Here is a 15,710-nt window from a genome sequence, read left to right on the forward strand (position 1 = left end):
CTGCACTTTCCAGGAAGGCAGTTAGGTGGATGACATGCTGATACAAGCCGACCAGCTCCCAGATGCAACATGTGACAAAACGTTCTCAGCTTGCAGTGACACTGTTAAGGATTCAAGCCAATGCCAGAACTGAATGTTCTCACCTCAGATCAGTGGTTCTCAACCAGGATTGGGTTTGCCCCCCAGTGGACATTTGGCAAAGTCACAGTGGCTGGAGGGGGAGCTGCTGCTGGCATCTAGGAGAGCAGGGATTCTGCTAAACACCCACCAATGCATAGGACAGTCCCCACAACAAAGAACTGTTCTACCCCACAGTCAATGGGGCCGAGTTTGAAAAACGCTGCCCTGAACAAAGGAAAATCCATTCTCTTGGGCAGTGAGGATTCCCAGCAGATAGCGTGGCCACCCGGTGTCAGTTCCTTAAGAAAGAAGCAGGAAACAATCATCCTTGGAGACCAGTCTGAGTGTGGTACTTACCATTTTCCTTTAAAGAAACAGTCTTTTACAAAGACTGTTTTCCTATCCCTCCCCAGTCCAGAACTATAAATCAAATTCTCCATGGCATGATATAAACAGACTTCTCTTCCCTTTCTCCTTTTCTCTATCTCCAGTCCCAACTCTGTGCATTAAAACCTGGAATTTAATTGTAATATAAAAAATGTGGGAAAGAAAAGAGTCAGTAGTAGTTACAAACTCACATTGATTTGGAGAAATTTTCGATTATTTAAAAGCATACTTGGAACTAATGGAGGGTGAATAACCACAACAAAACCAACTAGAATACAATTTGGGAAGCAAAAGTTATGGCAAAAAGCCTTCTGGGCTATAGGTCTTCCTTATCAGAAAAAAGAACCAATGTCAAACAATACAGCATGCATCTCAGAGATCACCTAGGCTCAATACTGTATAAAATTGGAGAGGTGCATGGGAACTTTAAATGCAAGAAAATGTCCTTAGTGTTTATCATCAAGATGACTTATTTCAGAAAGCATCCTTGATGATATGTCCAGTCAAGAAAAATCATCAGCATCTACTTTAACAAAGCACAAAAGAGAGAAAAATCATATAATAATGGGATAGCAAGCTTTTTCCTTCACTTTTTGGGTAAAACTTGACAAACTGTGAATATATGTGTTGGTAAGAGAAATTGTGTGAATACTTGATATAAACAAGTGAATAAATGTACCTGCCTGGGCTTCCCTGGTGGCACAGTGGTTAAGAATCCGCCTGCCAATGCAGGGGGCATGGGTTCGAGCCCTGGTCTGGGAAGATCTCACATGCCGCGGAGCAACTAAGCCCATGTGCGACAACTACCGAGCCTGTGCTCTAGAGTGCGTGAGCCACAACTACTGAGCCCGCGTGCCACAACTACTGAAGCCCATGTGCCTACAGCCCGTGCTTCGCAACAAGAGAAGCCACTGCAATGAGAAGCCCACGCACCACAACGAAGAGTAGCCCCCGCTCGCGGCAACTAGAGAAAGCCAGTGCGCAGCAAAAAAGACCCAACGCAGCCAAAAATAAAAATAAATGTACCTGCCTTATCTAAATGCTGCCTCTTTCAAAGCTGAACAACAACCACAAAAAAGATAAAAGCTGCATTTTTTTTTTGTTTCTGACAAATTAGTTGTCTGTTTTAAAAATCAGATTCAAAGTATGAGCCCACAAATTGACTTTTTGATTAGGAAAGGACACACCATTCTAGCAGTTGCCAATGATAAATTCATTTTAGCACCAAGTGGGTTCTTTCAAATCAGCACAAAAGCATGAGAGAGAAAGATTCAGGAATACACATCTCACAGGAGATGCTGTGAGCAGAAGAGAGCAATAATTTGAAATGTAATGCCTAGTTTATTGAAAATATCCACTCAATGAATTAAAATGGCAAAGAGGAATTGGGACCAAAAATATCTAACTGCTATTTACGATAAAAGTTGATTTTGATGTTTATTTCCCGAGTCTAAAAAAAAAAATTTAAGACCTAAGATTTTTCCATTGACCTGAAAGCAGTAAAAATTGTCCATTAACCTTCCCTCAAGCCAATAATAGAAAGGTCTCAAGGGGTAGAATAGGAGCCAGAAATAAGATTGAAGGGGAAACAGTAAGGAGATGCACATCAAATGACTAAATTCTAAGGGTAGGTTAAAAACAGACGATCTCATTGTCCTACGTCATGGAAAGCCGAATTCTCAGATGTGTACATTTTTATATGTACTTCCTTTCACTGAAACATATAAGTAAGAGGAATATGATTTTATCTCTATGGATTTCTTCAAGTCAGGGTTTCTCAGCTTTGGCACTAATGATATTTGGTGCCGGAGAGCATTTATGTGAGGGGGGCCGTCCTGTGCACTGTAGGATGTTTAGCAGCATCCCTGGCCTCTACCTGCTGGATACCAGTAACTCCTCCCTGGTGTGACAATCAAGCATGTCTGTAGACATTGTCAAAAGTCCCCTGGGAGGCAAAATATCCCTAACTGAGAGGTACAGCTTTAAGTCTACTGGGGGAAAATGCAGTATGGAGAAGTAGACTAAAAACAGTATCAGCAGGGTGGCAATTTTCATGTTTCTGAAAGGAAGGTGTTGGTAACTGCATTCAGTCACAGGACTGGAAGAATCCAATGACTAAACCATACTGTTCTATGTAATGAAAATGCTACAAAAGGGAGAGTTTTGAACAGGAATGGTGCTCGAGCTCATTTTGTCCAACTTCCTTGTACAGTGAAGGAAAACTGAGAGGCAGAGTTGTTTGTCTAAAGACCACACCAATGCAATACAAACATAGGTGGTTTCAAGTAAATACTGCGTAGTTTCCACCTGGAAAAACAAAAACACGGGAGCCAACCTGCATGAACCCCTGAGGTGGCATAGTACGAGCCTCAAACCACATAATGAGTTCAGTGGATTAAAACACATCTACACTGTTTAAATCAAAGACTCCTAATGATATTTTTTAAAACTCACTGGTCACTTTGGCAGTTGCTTCTTTGAATAATGACACATAGGAGGAAAGAACCAATCTCTTATTCTGCCTTCCCTGAACCAACTGTATTTTATGATAAACAAATAAACAAATGGTTGATGAAGGATTCTAGCTAATAATTACCAAAGGAATAACAATCAGAAAAAAATCACAACTCTGTGACCCCACAAGAAATACGGATCCAGGGAATGATCCTCAAAGGATGCTAAAACTATTAGGTAAAAAGTTGATGGATGAGCTCCAGTGCCCATTTACAAATGAATGGATAAAACAAGGTATATACACACAAGGAAATATTATTCAGCCTTAAAAAGGAAGGAAATTCTGACACATGCTACAACATGGATGAACCTTGAGGATATTATGCTAAGTGAAAGAAGCCAGTCACTAAAAAGACAAATACCATATGATTCCACTTATATGAGGTCCCTAGCGTAGCCAGATTCATAGAAGTAGAAAAGAGATGGGTGGTTGCCAGGGGCTGGGGTAAGGGGAAAATGCAGAGTAGTTGTTTAAGGGGTACACAGTTTCGGTTTTACATGATGAAAAGTTTTTGGAGGTTGGTTAAGCAACAATGTGAATATCCTTAACGTTAGTGAACTGTATATTTTTAAATGGTTAAGATGGTAAATGTTATGTTATGTATATTTTACCATAATGAAAAATTAAAAATGTTAATTATTGGGGGAAAAAAAGCCGTTGGGGACTTTGTAATGGATGGCTCAGTCTGTTAGCATTGGACCTACCATTCAATCTCAATATCGTTAAAAACAGGATGACCAGACATTATGTGCTCACTGTGTGATGCAGGATGGATCACACAGTACCGCCTATGAAGGCTTCTGGACAACAAAAAGACTTTGATCTCCTCAGTCCTCTAGATCTAACTATTAGTTTACAGGAAACATGGGGAAAAGAGGAACAAGTTAACTGAAACCAAGAGGAAGTGATCAGCCAAATCCAGGATGTGAATATTCTCCAGGACACAAGACCCAGTTTCTCCAACAAATCAGTGGCTGGGGGATAAAAAAGGTCAGGGGCGGGGAGTTGCTGTTACAGAATTAAAGACATGTCAGAGACATAACAACCAAGTGTAATGTGTGGACATTGTCTGGATCCTGATTCTAACAAACCAACAGTAAAAAAGATATTTCTGAGAGAATCAAGGAAATGTGAGCATGGACTGAATATTAGATGATATTCAGGAATGATTATAAGTATTTTTAGCTGTGATCATGTCAAGGCGGGGATAATGTAAAGGAAAAAAAAGGCCTTTCAGTTAGGATGTCTTTATGGGTGAAATGACACAACTTGCTTTAAATTAACCTAGAAAAAAACTCAAAAAGGGAGAAAAAAGAATGAGAGAACACTGGGAAAATGTTGAAGCTGGATGATGAATACATGGAGTTAATCGCAGGCTTCTCTAGTTTTGTGTGTGTTTCCAAAATCCCATAATAAAAAACAATTTTTATGTAGGCAATCTCAAAGGAACATACAGACACACAACACAAACAGAGTGAGCTACAACCAAAGCATAAGCAAATGAGGAAGCCATTTGCGTTTAGTAAGTGCAGGAAATGGGAGATTAAGCCTTGGGCCTTGCAAAGTGAGCTAACCAAGTCTAAGATGCCTGTATTAAGCTGGCACCCTCAAAGATGCTCCACACCCTGGCAAGAGGAGGGCTTAAAATTTTTTTTTTCTGGTCTTTCAGAAAGCGGAACCTATGAAAACCTGTAGTTTTCAATGTGGCTCTGGAGGGGAAAACTAATAATGGCCACAATACTGATGATGATGATGATCACCCTGAAGGTTTGTAACCACGTGGGTCTGGGGCTCAAGTTTACACTCCATGTATTCAGTGGGAAAACTCCAAGTTGAGGAAATAAATGTCAGTGTTCAGAGGTTATTAGCATCCCCGGCATCCAGCTGAAACAAACAAAAAAGACTTCCGAGAGCAAAGCAGCCAGGAATCAGACCCCTCAGGATTCCCACAGATTAAGTTCAATCAAGAATTAGATCACAGTCAAATTACTAAACATCCAAGCAATAAGTCAGTATGAGCCAGAGTAAGCAGACACAACAAACAAGATATTGAGACACCCCACCAGCCACTCCCACCCAAAGACTTCAGATGTTGGAATTATTAGATAACAGATTCTAAAATCACTATGTATTCAATATTTTTTTAAAGAAGGCTTTTAAAATGAGCAAGGAATGAGACTATCAAAATGGCCAGGCATTTGTCCTCAGGAGTTTGTGGGAGCACAGGAGAGCTATTTGACCCCTGTACATTTGCCTCTTCCATTCTGGTGGGAAAAACAGATTTCTTTACAGAATCAAATTATGCTGGCAATAAAAATTCAAGTGCTTCCAGGAGCCAGAGAGGAAATATGAGCAGTGCATTGGGCAGGCAGAACATAGGCTGTATCTAAAGAGGGAGCCTCTTCTCAGCCCCAGCAGATTGTTGATCTATATACAAGAAGAGAGTCCAGGTATTGCCAGATATTCCCATTTTCCCAAAAAAAGGCATAAATCCAGATGTCAATGATCTGTACATGTTGGCTACTGTGGTAGACATCTGGTTTTTGTCACCTAATAACAATTCACCTCTCTTCTAAAATATTATGGTGTTATGATCCCCCTTTGGGGACACCACCTTTCTCCTAGTCTCAGTCCAGTTTCTCAGAGACGCTGTTGATTCCACCTCTGGCTGCAGGGATAGGCATGTGGGTCAAGCTCAGCCAATCAGAGCAGTCTCCTGGGCCACAATAATTGGCTCAGCAATGGGCTTGTGACCCACCCAGAGAAAATGAGAAGCAGTGAGGCCATTGGGGGAAGCTTAGGAAAAAGACTCCTATCCTTCCCTATGGAATTCAAAGCTGAGAAGATGTAAGGGCTGGAGCTTCGGCCGCCTTTCTGTGACCATTATACAGAGATTCTGTCTAAGGTTGGATCCACATGGTTCAAAGAATCCCTGAGAGCTGGAGAGAGGCCAAGGCCTCATGAAATCATCTGAGCCTGAACCCAGAGGTTCCCTCTAGACTTTTCATTTTTGGTAACCAGTGAATTTGCATTCATGCTGAAGCCAATTTGAATAGGTTTCTCTGTCACTCCACAGAAAGAGGCCTCTCCCTTCAGCAACTAAGTAAAAGTCTTTTAGCACGCTGGGAAAGCCAGACAAACATATCTGAGGGCTGACCATGGACCTTCAGTCTGCGGTCTCAGCACCTGACCACCCCTCTCCTTCTGTACTCCTGTCCCTAGCTTCTCTGATGACTCGTCTTCTAGCCTCCATTCCCACTGCTCCTTCCTTGGACCATCCTCTTCTCTCCCTGCTCTGCCTCCGGAAATCCTACTCTTCCTTCAGAACTCAAGTCAAATGGGTCCTTTTTTCTTAGCGCTTTTCCTGAGAACCCCACCCTAAGCCCTACCCGAGGCAGAAGAAGATACCTCTCCCTCCATCCCCAGGCCCCTCTGACAGCCCTGATGAACACTCAGCCCTTCTGCTGAGGATCCTAATTACCCAGCCACGTTCCTGTCTCGCCTGCTTCTTGACCGTGATCCAAATTCAGACGCAGATTAGAAGGGATGATATTTGAGGCTTAAGTTTCAAAAAACAATCAGCTCTTAAGAGAAGTCAGAAAACATGGTGAAAGATGAGGATTTGGGTCAGGGATTCGAAAGAAAAGAACAGTTGTTCCGGGGAAAAGAGAGGGTCTATGTGGAGTGCAGTGAGGAAGGAGGAAACACTGGACATATTTAGACCAAACGAAATGATTCAGAGGAAACCTGAGAAGAAATGTCTAGAGAGGCATGAGGTTGATCTGACTGGAAAGGAATACAAAAAATGTGTGACGGGAATGACCCAAAACAACAATGACAAAATGCCCAAAATAGGTGCACTGTTCCCGTGAGAAAAGAATGCAGACAGCAGCAAGACGCTGAGCAACCTCCAGAAAACAAGAGAGAAGGTGACAAAGGATGAGATCATCTCAAACCAGATAAACTGGGAGGCTTTCTATGGATTGAAAGTGTTTTTTCAAAAGCTAGGGCTCATGTTGGCTTGACCCTGATGGAAACTCAGGGCACCGAGGCCTTCTGGAATTTTCTGTTCAACAGACAGACACAGGGAGGGTCCCAGGAGGCCAGGCAGTGGCTAGATGTACCAAAAGAACTACCATGGGTCAAAGGACAAAACAAGCAAGGTCTCAGTTTATGAGCCTCCCCAGGCAAGCACTGTCTCGCTTTTTACTTCTAAGGACCATGGGACCTTGTCCACAGTTCCCATGCCACCTAACCTGGGACCAAGTCTTTCTTCATGTGATAAAATACCTAAGCCGGACAGTATCCAATCACAGCGGCCTTTAACCTTTGTTGGGTACATACCTGGTTGAGGTTCTGAGCCCTCTTCCCAGAAAAATGCACACAGCCGCAGACACAACAAAGTTTCCTTCCCGTTTAAGCAGCTTATACCCGCCCTGGGGCCCATCTCTTGAACAATATTTCCTAAACTCATTCACTTAATCAAAAAAACATTTATTGAGTGCCAGCTACCTGGGACCTGCCAGGTACTGCTGCCAGGTACTGCTCCGGGCACCAAGGGTACAGGGATCCGCGCCTCATGGAGTGGACCTTCCAGTTTGTATCTGAGCCCTCAAATGATCAGAATGTCTGGCGAAGCGGCCCGGGAATTCAGTGATTCTGACATGGTGCCAGAATTAGGACCTGTCGTCCCAAAGAGCCCCAGCTCAAACACCCCTTCTGTAAGGAGAGAGGGGAGGAGTGTATTGAAAGCATGTGCTCTAACTGGGAAGCTCATAGCCTGCTGAGGGAGTGTAGAGGGTACCTGCACTTTGGAAAAATGTTTGGCAGAATCTCATAAAGCCGGACGTATGTGTGACCCAGAAATTCTACTCCTAGATATATACCCAAGAAATATGTGCACACGTGCAGACCAAAAGGCATACACAACGGCCCCCAATTATCCCTGGTGTTCACACCTCTGTGTCCCCTCCCCTTGAGAGTAGGCAGGACTGTACCTTATTTCTAATCAGTAGATGCTGCAAAGGTGATGGGCATGTCATTTCTGTGATTATGTTACAGAAGATTGTAACTTCCATCTTGCCTGGAGACTCTCTCTATGGACTCTCACTGGCTTTGATGAAGCAAGCCACCTTATGGAGAGGCCCACATGGCAAGAAACAGTGCAGATCTCTGGCTAACAGCCAGCAAGGAGGTGAGGCCCTCAGACTAACTAACAACCCTCAGGAAACTGTATCCTGCCAACCACCACATGAACTGGAAAGAGGATCCTTCCCCAGCTGAGCCTCAGATGAGACCCCAGCCCTGGCCACCTCCCTCATTGCAGCCTGGGAGAGACCCTGAGCAGAGAACCCAGCTAAGCAGTGCCCGGATTCGTGACCCACAGAAGCTGTGACATAAGTGTGTGTTTTTTGGATCCGTTAAGTTTGCCATAATTTGTTCTGCAGGAATAGATAACAGAATGTAATGCAATGCAGCAGTGAGAATGAATGAACCACAGCTACATCAGACAACGTGGTCGAACCTCACATAGTTGAGTGAAAGAAACCAGGCAGCAAATGGAATCTGTAAGATTCCATTTCCATGAAGTTCAAAACCAAGCAGAATTAATCTATGATTGGAAGTCAGACAAGCTGGAGGGGGTAACCAGAATGAGCACAGGGAGTCTTCTCGGAGGGGCGGGGGTGGGTGGTGATGTTCTGCTTCTTGTTCTGGGTTCTGGTTAGGGTGGGTTCATACACTTTGTGATAATTCTTCAAGTGTACACTTATCAGTTGTGCTCTTTTCGAGATGTATATTATGTTTTGAAAACAAAACTTTACAAAAAAGAAAATATGCTGGAGTCCAACAGCTAGGGTTCGAATCTTGGACCTATCACTTACAAGATTTGTAACTGGGCAAATTACTTGACTTTTCTGAGCCCGCTTCTGTGAAATGGGTTGGGCCAAGAATTAAATAAAACAGTGCATGGCATAGCGGCTGGTACCTAACAAGCCTCAGTAAATATTAGCTAGTTTGGTTAACCTCATTCATAGTGGTTCATTGTTAATCCCCCCCCAAAAAAAGGAGTGGAGGTTGATTTGCCTGGATGCCTGGAAGTCGAATATATGGAGTTGTCTTGCACATGCCACGCCACAGAGACCAGCTGGATTCTCAGAATCCCTCTAGCAGCGATCAGGGGAGCTCAGCCTGCCTCTGACATCCACACCCAGAAATGTCCCTGGGCAACAAGCAAGATGATATGTGAGTGTTCAGAGGTCAACTTTGCTCTGGGTTGGGACTGAGATGATGCAAATCAAAGTTCTCCCCAGGATGGCCGTGATCGGGTTGAGATGGTGCTGTCCTCCCACATCATCAAGAAAACAACAAAAACAAGCAAACAGACAGACAGCAACGCGGACATTCACAGAAGGAGTCTGTGGTATCGGGCACAGTTTACTACTTCACACATATTAACCCATTTGGTCTTTACAGTCAATGCTGTTATTACCTCCATTTTACAGGTGAGAGAAGTGAGGTACAGACAGAATAAAACAAACAAACAAACGAAACCAGGCCGATCAGAGGAGGGATCAGCACCCTTCATCTGCAGCTTCCAAACAGAACATACAGACTGACCTCCCTGGCAAAGCTTTTTTTCTGTTTTTTTTTTTTGTTTGTTTGTTTGTTTTAGAGAGAGTGGTTTTTTGGTTTTGTTTTAATTTTTAAATTTTATTTATTTATTTATTTTTGGCTGTGTTGGGTCTTCGTTTCTGTGCGAGGGCTTTCTCCAGGTGTGGCAAGCGGGGGTCACTCTTCATCGCGGTGCACAGGCCTCTCACTATCGTGGCCTCTCTTGTTGCAGAGCACAAGCTCCAGACGTGCAGGTTCAGTAGCTGTGGCTCACGGGCCTAGTTGCTCCGCGGCATGTGGGATCCTCCCAGACAAGGGCTCGAACCCACGTCCCCTGCATTGGCAGGCAGATTCTCAACCACTGTGCCACCAGGGAAGCCCCCTGGCAGAGCTCTGATTTGCAAGAGATGAACATCCCAACCAGCCTTGTCTCCATCTGAGAAAACACCTGGTTGACTTCTCATTTTCTGACAGGGGAAGGGGGTGAGCATGGCCGCAGAAGGCCTCAGTGACCAGCTGTGATTTTGTGGTTTGAATTTATTTTTGTGAACCTGTGTGTGTGTGTGTGTGTGTGTGTGTGTATAAAAACCTGCATTTCCTTAGCCCATAGCGTCAGGTTATGAATGGACTGTGGAGCCTCCACTGGCCCTTTGCTCTCCCATCTGTCACCTCCTCAACAGCTTAGCTACTTCCTTATCTTTGAGCGCTCTTTCTCTCTTTTACTCTCCCTTTCTCCTTTTCCAGCTCTTTCTCTGGCTCTCTCTTACCCCTTAAAGGCTGGGCAATCTCCCTACCTCTTCCAGGCAGGAGGCCAGCATTCATTTCTTGTTGGAATGCAGGGGACAACAAGCAGATCTGGGGAGGGGTCACAGTGGATGGGCTCTCCCAGTCAAGGACAGCCCAGGGAAGGTAACTGTGGCCCAATGAGATTTTATGGGGCAGAGGTCCTGCAGGAAAGAAGCCCAGTGGGTGGCAGGAGAGGTCCCTGGCAAGCCCCAGCTACCCCCTCCTGGCCTCAGCTCCCTCCCTCTCTTGTTGCAGGCACTGCCAAAACTTCAGGACAGCCAGAAGCCCAGATTGTTCAGGGCTGAGGGAAAGCAGGTGGTGAGCATGGGTGTCTCGTGGCTGTGACACCTGTCACCTGTGGTCCCCGGGGAAAATACCGTCCCATCACAGTCACCTAGATTGAAATCCTTTTCTGGCTGTGTCACCTTGGTCACATACCTCCATGTCTCTTGAGCCTTATTTTCCTGTTCAAGTGGGAGTGATGTGATAGAAATAATACCCATCACGACATTTTTGAGTGCTTCTGTGCAGAGCTCCCTGTTCCAGGTGTTTCACACACACCTACTGCCCCAGGTTATGCTGAGGATTAAATGAGATGATCCACAGGAAAGACTGTGATAGTGCCCTGAGGGTGGAAAGCCCAGAGTTAACATTACTCGCTCCAGTATTATGAGGACAGCTGGGAATGACAAAGCTGGGACCTGGACCCAGGCCTTTCAGACACCAGCATCCTGATGTTGATGGAGATACAGTACAGCCTTGGTAGCCACCCAGAGCTCAATAAGATTGATTGATTACAGGCATCACCAAGGAGCCCATATAAACTAGAAATCTCTTTTTTTTTTTGGCCATGCCTTGTGGCTTGCGGGATCTTAATTTCCCCACCAGGGATTGAACCCGGGCCATGGCAGTGAAAGCACCAAGTCCTAACCAGTGGACCGCCAGGGAATTCCCCAGGTGCAGTATTTTGAACACCCCATCATCGCAAAGTACAACTCTCACTCAGCCCAGGACATGCTATGATAAAGCCATGAGTTATTGGGGTGTTTTAGTTTCTGTTTTTGAAATTTAAGTGGATGACATGGAACTGGGTTTTAAGACTTTCACACACCCTTTGAGATGACTGTGGCATCCTGTGGGGAGCGGCAGGATCCAATCAAGATTTGGCAATTTCTGCTCCAGTGAGCCTGAATGTCAGCTTTGTTCTGCGTTTAGTATTTCCTCATCGAGAGATGGACTAATGGCAACATATGCTCTCCCAAGCCTATCAGGGGGCCAAGGGCGGCTCCGGCTCCAGGCTGGCCTGGATGGGCTCCGTAGGGTCTGGCTGGCAATGAGCAGGGTTGCGTTCTGTGCTCATGTTGATGACATTGAAGACAAGCATGGAGATGGGGGTGGGGCTGGCGAGGGCCAAGGCTACAGAAGCCTAGGTCCTGGGGTAAGGACAGTTCAGCTCAGCAGCTCAAGAGTAGGAGGCAAGGCTGTGGGCGGGTGGCAAGGGCTGCCCCTGTTCATTCACTCATTCGTTCATTCAGGCACTGTTCTAGGTACTGGTGATACAGTAGTGAACAAAAGAGAAAAAAAAATCCCTGCCCTCATGGAGGTTAAGTTGGGGGGCAGGGGGGAGTTGGGAGTGGGGAGACTGACAACAAATAAGAGAAGGAAACTAAATAAATAGCATGTTAGAGGAGTGGTAAGATGAAGGGAAGAGCAATAGAGTGAGGTGTTTGTTTTGTTATTCATGTTTTTTGGGGGGTGTCTTTTGTTTTGTTTTGTTTTTTTGGGTGGCATCATGGGGCTTGCAGGATCGACCAGGGATCGAACCGGGCAGTGAAAGCACCGAGTCCTAAACACTGGACCGCCAGGGAATTCCAAGACCCTTTTAAATAGGGTGATATTTGAGTAAAAATCTGAAGGAGCTGAAGGAGATCCCTGGGGGAAGTGCCTGGTAGGGAGAAGAAACAGTAACTGCAAAGGCCCTGAGGCAGAAATGTGCCTGGAGAGTTGAGCCTGACCCTCTCTGTTCCTCTGAAGTTACCACTCAGGGCCCCGGCCTCTGTGGTCACTCCTCATACATTCCTAAGGTCTTTCTGGTCGAATGGAACTAACCCAGGCAGAACCTTTCAGGCTGACTGAGGGCCTGGAAGAGATTTCTAGGGACAAGTGCTGGGGGGGCTCTGCGATTCAACTGCAGGGTTGAAAAAGTCCTGAGGTTTTGCCAAGCTTTTAACAGATGCACAAGGAATTTGCAAGAATGCAACAAATTCATTCCTGGACCATGCTCCAGAGCTGCCTAATCAGAATCTCTGAGGTCTGTGCCAGGGAATGTGCATTTCTAAGAGCCTCTAAGCATGTGGGAGCATCTTTACCATATATTCCATCCCATATCTATTTCCATGATTTTTCTCTCTTATATCTTCTTCTAATTGACTAGAGTGGAGTCTGCCATCTTTCATCTTTCTCAGATGAATATTTTGAGTTTGTCTTGGGGCACCTTGTCCGTCATTTCCTGCCAGGGAAATGAGGCATTCTGTAGCTAGTCAGCAGGGCTGTTCTGCTCCCAGACAGAAGGGGCTGATTTGAAAAAGGTGACATGGGGTGAGGGGAGATAGTTGGCATTTGCATGTCTTCTCCACACGCTCCATCCCCCCAGCCCCGTGCCCATGGGGAGTGCGGGGGGGTTTCTTAAGGATCTGATCCAGGTCAACACTGGGGCCACCGTCTGACCTTGTAGGGACTCAGGTGATGTTTGTAGAAGTAAAGAACACATGAATGAATAAACGCGAGTTTTGACAGGGAAGGACAGGAACAGTAAGGCTGTGGGCTTGTAAATACCCTTTTCCTAGCACGTGGGAGAATCTTCCATTCTTTCAGAAGTGTTCCTTCCACCCCACCCATCTCCCATCTCCACCCCCACACCCAGAAGTGATGGTCCCCCCAGCTTACTCTGTTTTCTCCTCCACAACAGAGAGAACTAGAGTTTCGGGTGGGACGGGGGGTACTAACCTCCAAGCTTCTCGTGGCTCAGCTCCATTACCCTCCCACGCCTGACCACCCCCTCCTCAACGCACCGAGCCTAGAGCTAAGGTCAGTAGGAAGGATTCTCGAGTCTGCTCCTTCCCCGCTGTAAGACTTGGAGCTACTTCTGTGAACACTGAGCCTGTTTCTCCATCCTCTAGCGGGCAGGTCGGGGAGGGCTCGCAGCGCTGCAGCGGGCTGTAATTGGCCGGGTGCTCCCAGCGCACCTCCCCCTCATCCTTGGGCGCCGCGCACGCCACGCCCCTCCCCAGCTCGGCCGTCAGAATGGCGTTGCCGTGGCGACGTTTGTAAAAAGGCCGGGCGGGCGCGCGGGCTGCGGGCCTTCGCCCAGAGACTCCGCGGGAGGGCGGCAGAGCGGAGGTCAGGGCTCTCGGCGGAGGACGAGGCGTGGGCTTCTTCCTCTGGCCAGGTGAGAGCGGCGCGCGAGGAGGCGGCGGGCGGAAACCTGGGCCGGAGGAGGCCAGCCCTGCGAGGTCAAGGGCGTTGGGGTAGGCAGGGGACCCGGCGCCAGCCGAGTCTGAACTCTCTGATCCAGGCTCGGGTCGCCAGGAGCACCCCAGAAAAGGTGCCCCAACACCAGCCATTCCTTCCTAAGTGCAGCCCCTACCTCCCCCCCCAAGGGAGGCGGCACGGAGCTTTAAGCCTCTCCTGGGCACCAGCTCTTGGATGTCCTGTGGGTATAGCTGGGATTAAGAGAGGAACCCCTGTTTCCCATGATTTATGGACAACACCCACCCAATGGTCAGAGACACACACACACACACACCCGCCCCTTACCTGAACTCCCCTTCTTTAAGGAACTTTGAGGCCACTGTAAACCTCAAAAGAAAGTTTGTTCCTATAGCCCAATTCTGAGCCATCCAAAGTGGTCGGGGGAATGCAGATGACTGAAGCCCTTTTGCTCTTTCCTGTGGATGGTGCTCCATGGCACTGAGTAAGAACGAATTCACAGAGCTCCACACATTCAAATTACTTTGACAGTGTTTTCATGCAAGGAAGTGATGCACAGGGCAAAATGAAGGTGGAGAAATATTGTCCAATCCAAAAGCTAAAGAGATAGAATTTAGGTTTTCCAAGGAGTCATCTAAGCTAGATATTGACAGGAAAAATGAAAGGTAGTTACTATCAAAGCTTCCTAGCCAGCTGGCTGTACTGACTTGCTTTGAGGTGTCCTTTGTATTTTCATTCACTCAGCAAGTGTTTCCCAAGCACGTACTATATGTCAGGTTCTGCCCCCCCGCCGCCCCCTGCCCTGGAGAAGGGGTAATGCACAGAACTGGCAGGAACTGCAAAGGGTCTGAGATTTGACCCTGTTTGAAAGTTAGTAAGTTAGCCTGCCCAGCTTATAGTTCCTGGCAGAAGACAAGAGACTCCTGGGCCAGAAACAAAGAACTTGATTACTCACAGCACAGCTGACATAAAAGGCAGCAGAGCTGCATATGCACATTGGTTCCTGTTGCCCTGAAAGTCCCTCCGGCTGGTACAGAGCAGCCAGTGTGGATGCTGTGCGCACAGTGGGTCTGTGTCCCAGGTAAGGAACTCCAAACTCAGGAAACTGCAATCTTTGAAAGGGGCTGCTAGCAAACCTGCCCAACTTTTGCCCCAGAAGGAGCCGTTATCTTTATTAGAAACATTACCTCTATCCTCCCAGGCTGTTTGCCATACAAGCATCCTCGGAAAGTGAGTGCAGGACAAAATCTTTCAATGCCTTTGCTCTGAAGATGGGTACAAACACAAAATACCCATGAAGAATCACTTCTGAACAAAATGAACACAGTCCTGGTTTTCCAGGAACATATATGTTAGTGAAAGAGAAACCAACATCAAGCATAACTAAAGAAAGGAACAAGAACATGTCAGAGAATGATAAGTACAAGGAAGGAAACACAGCAGGGGAAAACTAGCAGGGGAATAACATGACTGAGGGTGCCTTTAGCCAGAGTGGTCAGTCAGGTGGTTGCCCCAAGGGGGGACGTCTGAGCAGAGAGAAGACCCCAGCCTTGGGGACGTCTGGGGTGAGAGCTAAAAAACAAATATGCACATGATCCAAGTTTAAGTTTTCGATTAGTGGCGTTTCCTGTGGTTTTCCTGCAGAAGAGACATTTCTTGGAAGTTTCCATTTTAGCTTAATTAGACTTGAATGTGTTGCGTGCTAACATGGTCCTCTGCAATTGAAGATTAATAACTGAAGGCAGCAGAGCATGGTTCTTTGGGAAGAGGAAATGTCTTTTCCCCTGTATACATGACAGCG

Source organism: Mesoplodon mirus (genome assembly GCF_964341445.2).
Source record: "Mesoplodon mirus genome assembly, chromosome: 7".
Taxonomy (NCBI): domain Eukaryota; kingdom Metazoa; phylum Chordata; class Mammalia; order Artiodactyla; family Ziphiidae; genus Mesoplodon; species Mesoplodon mirus.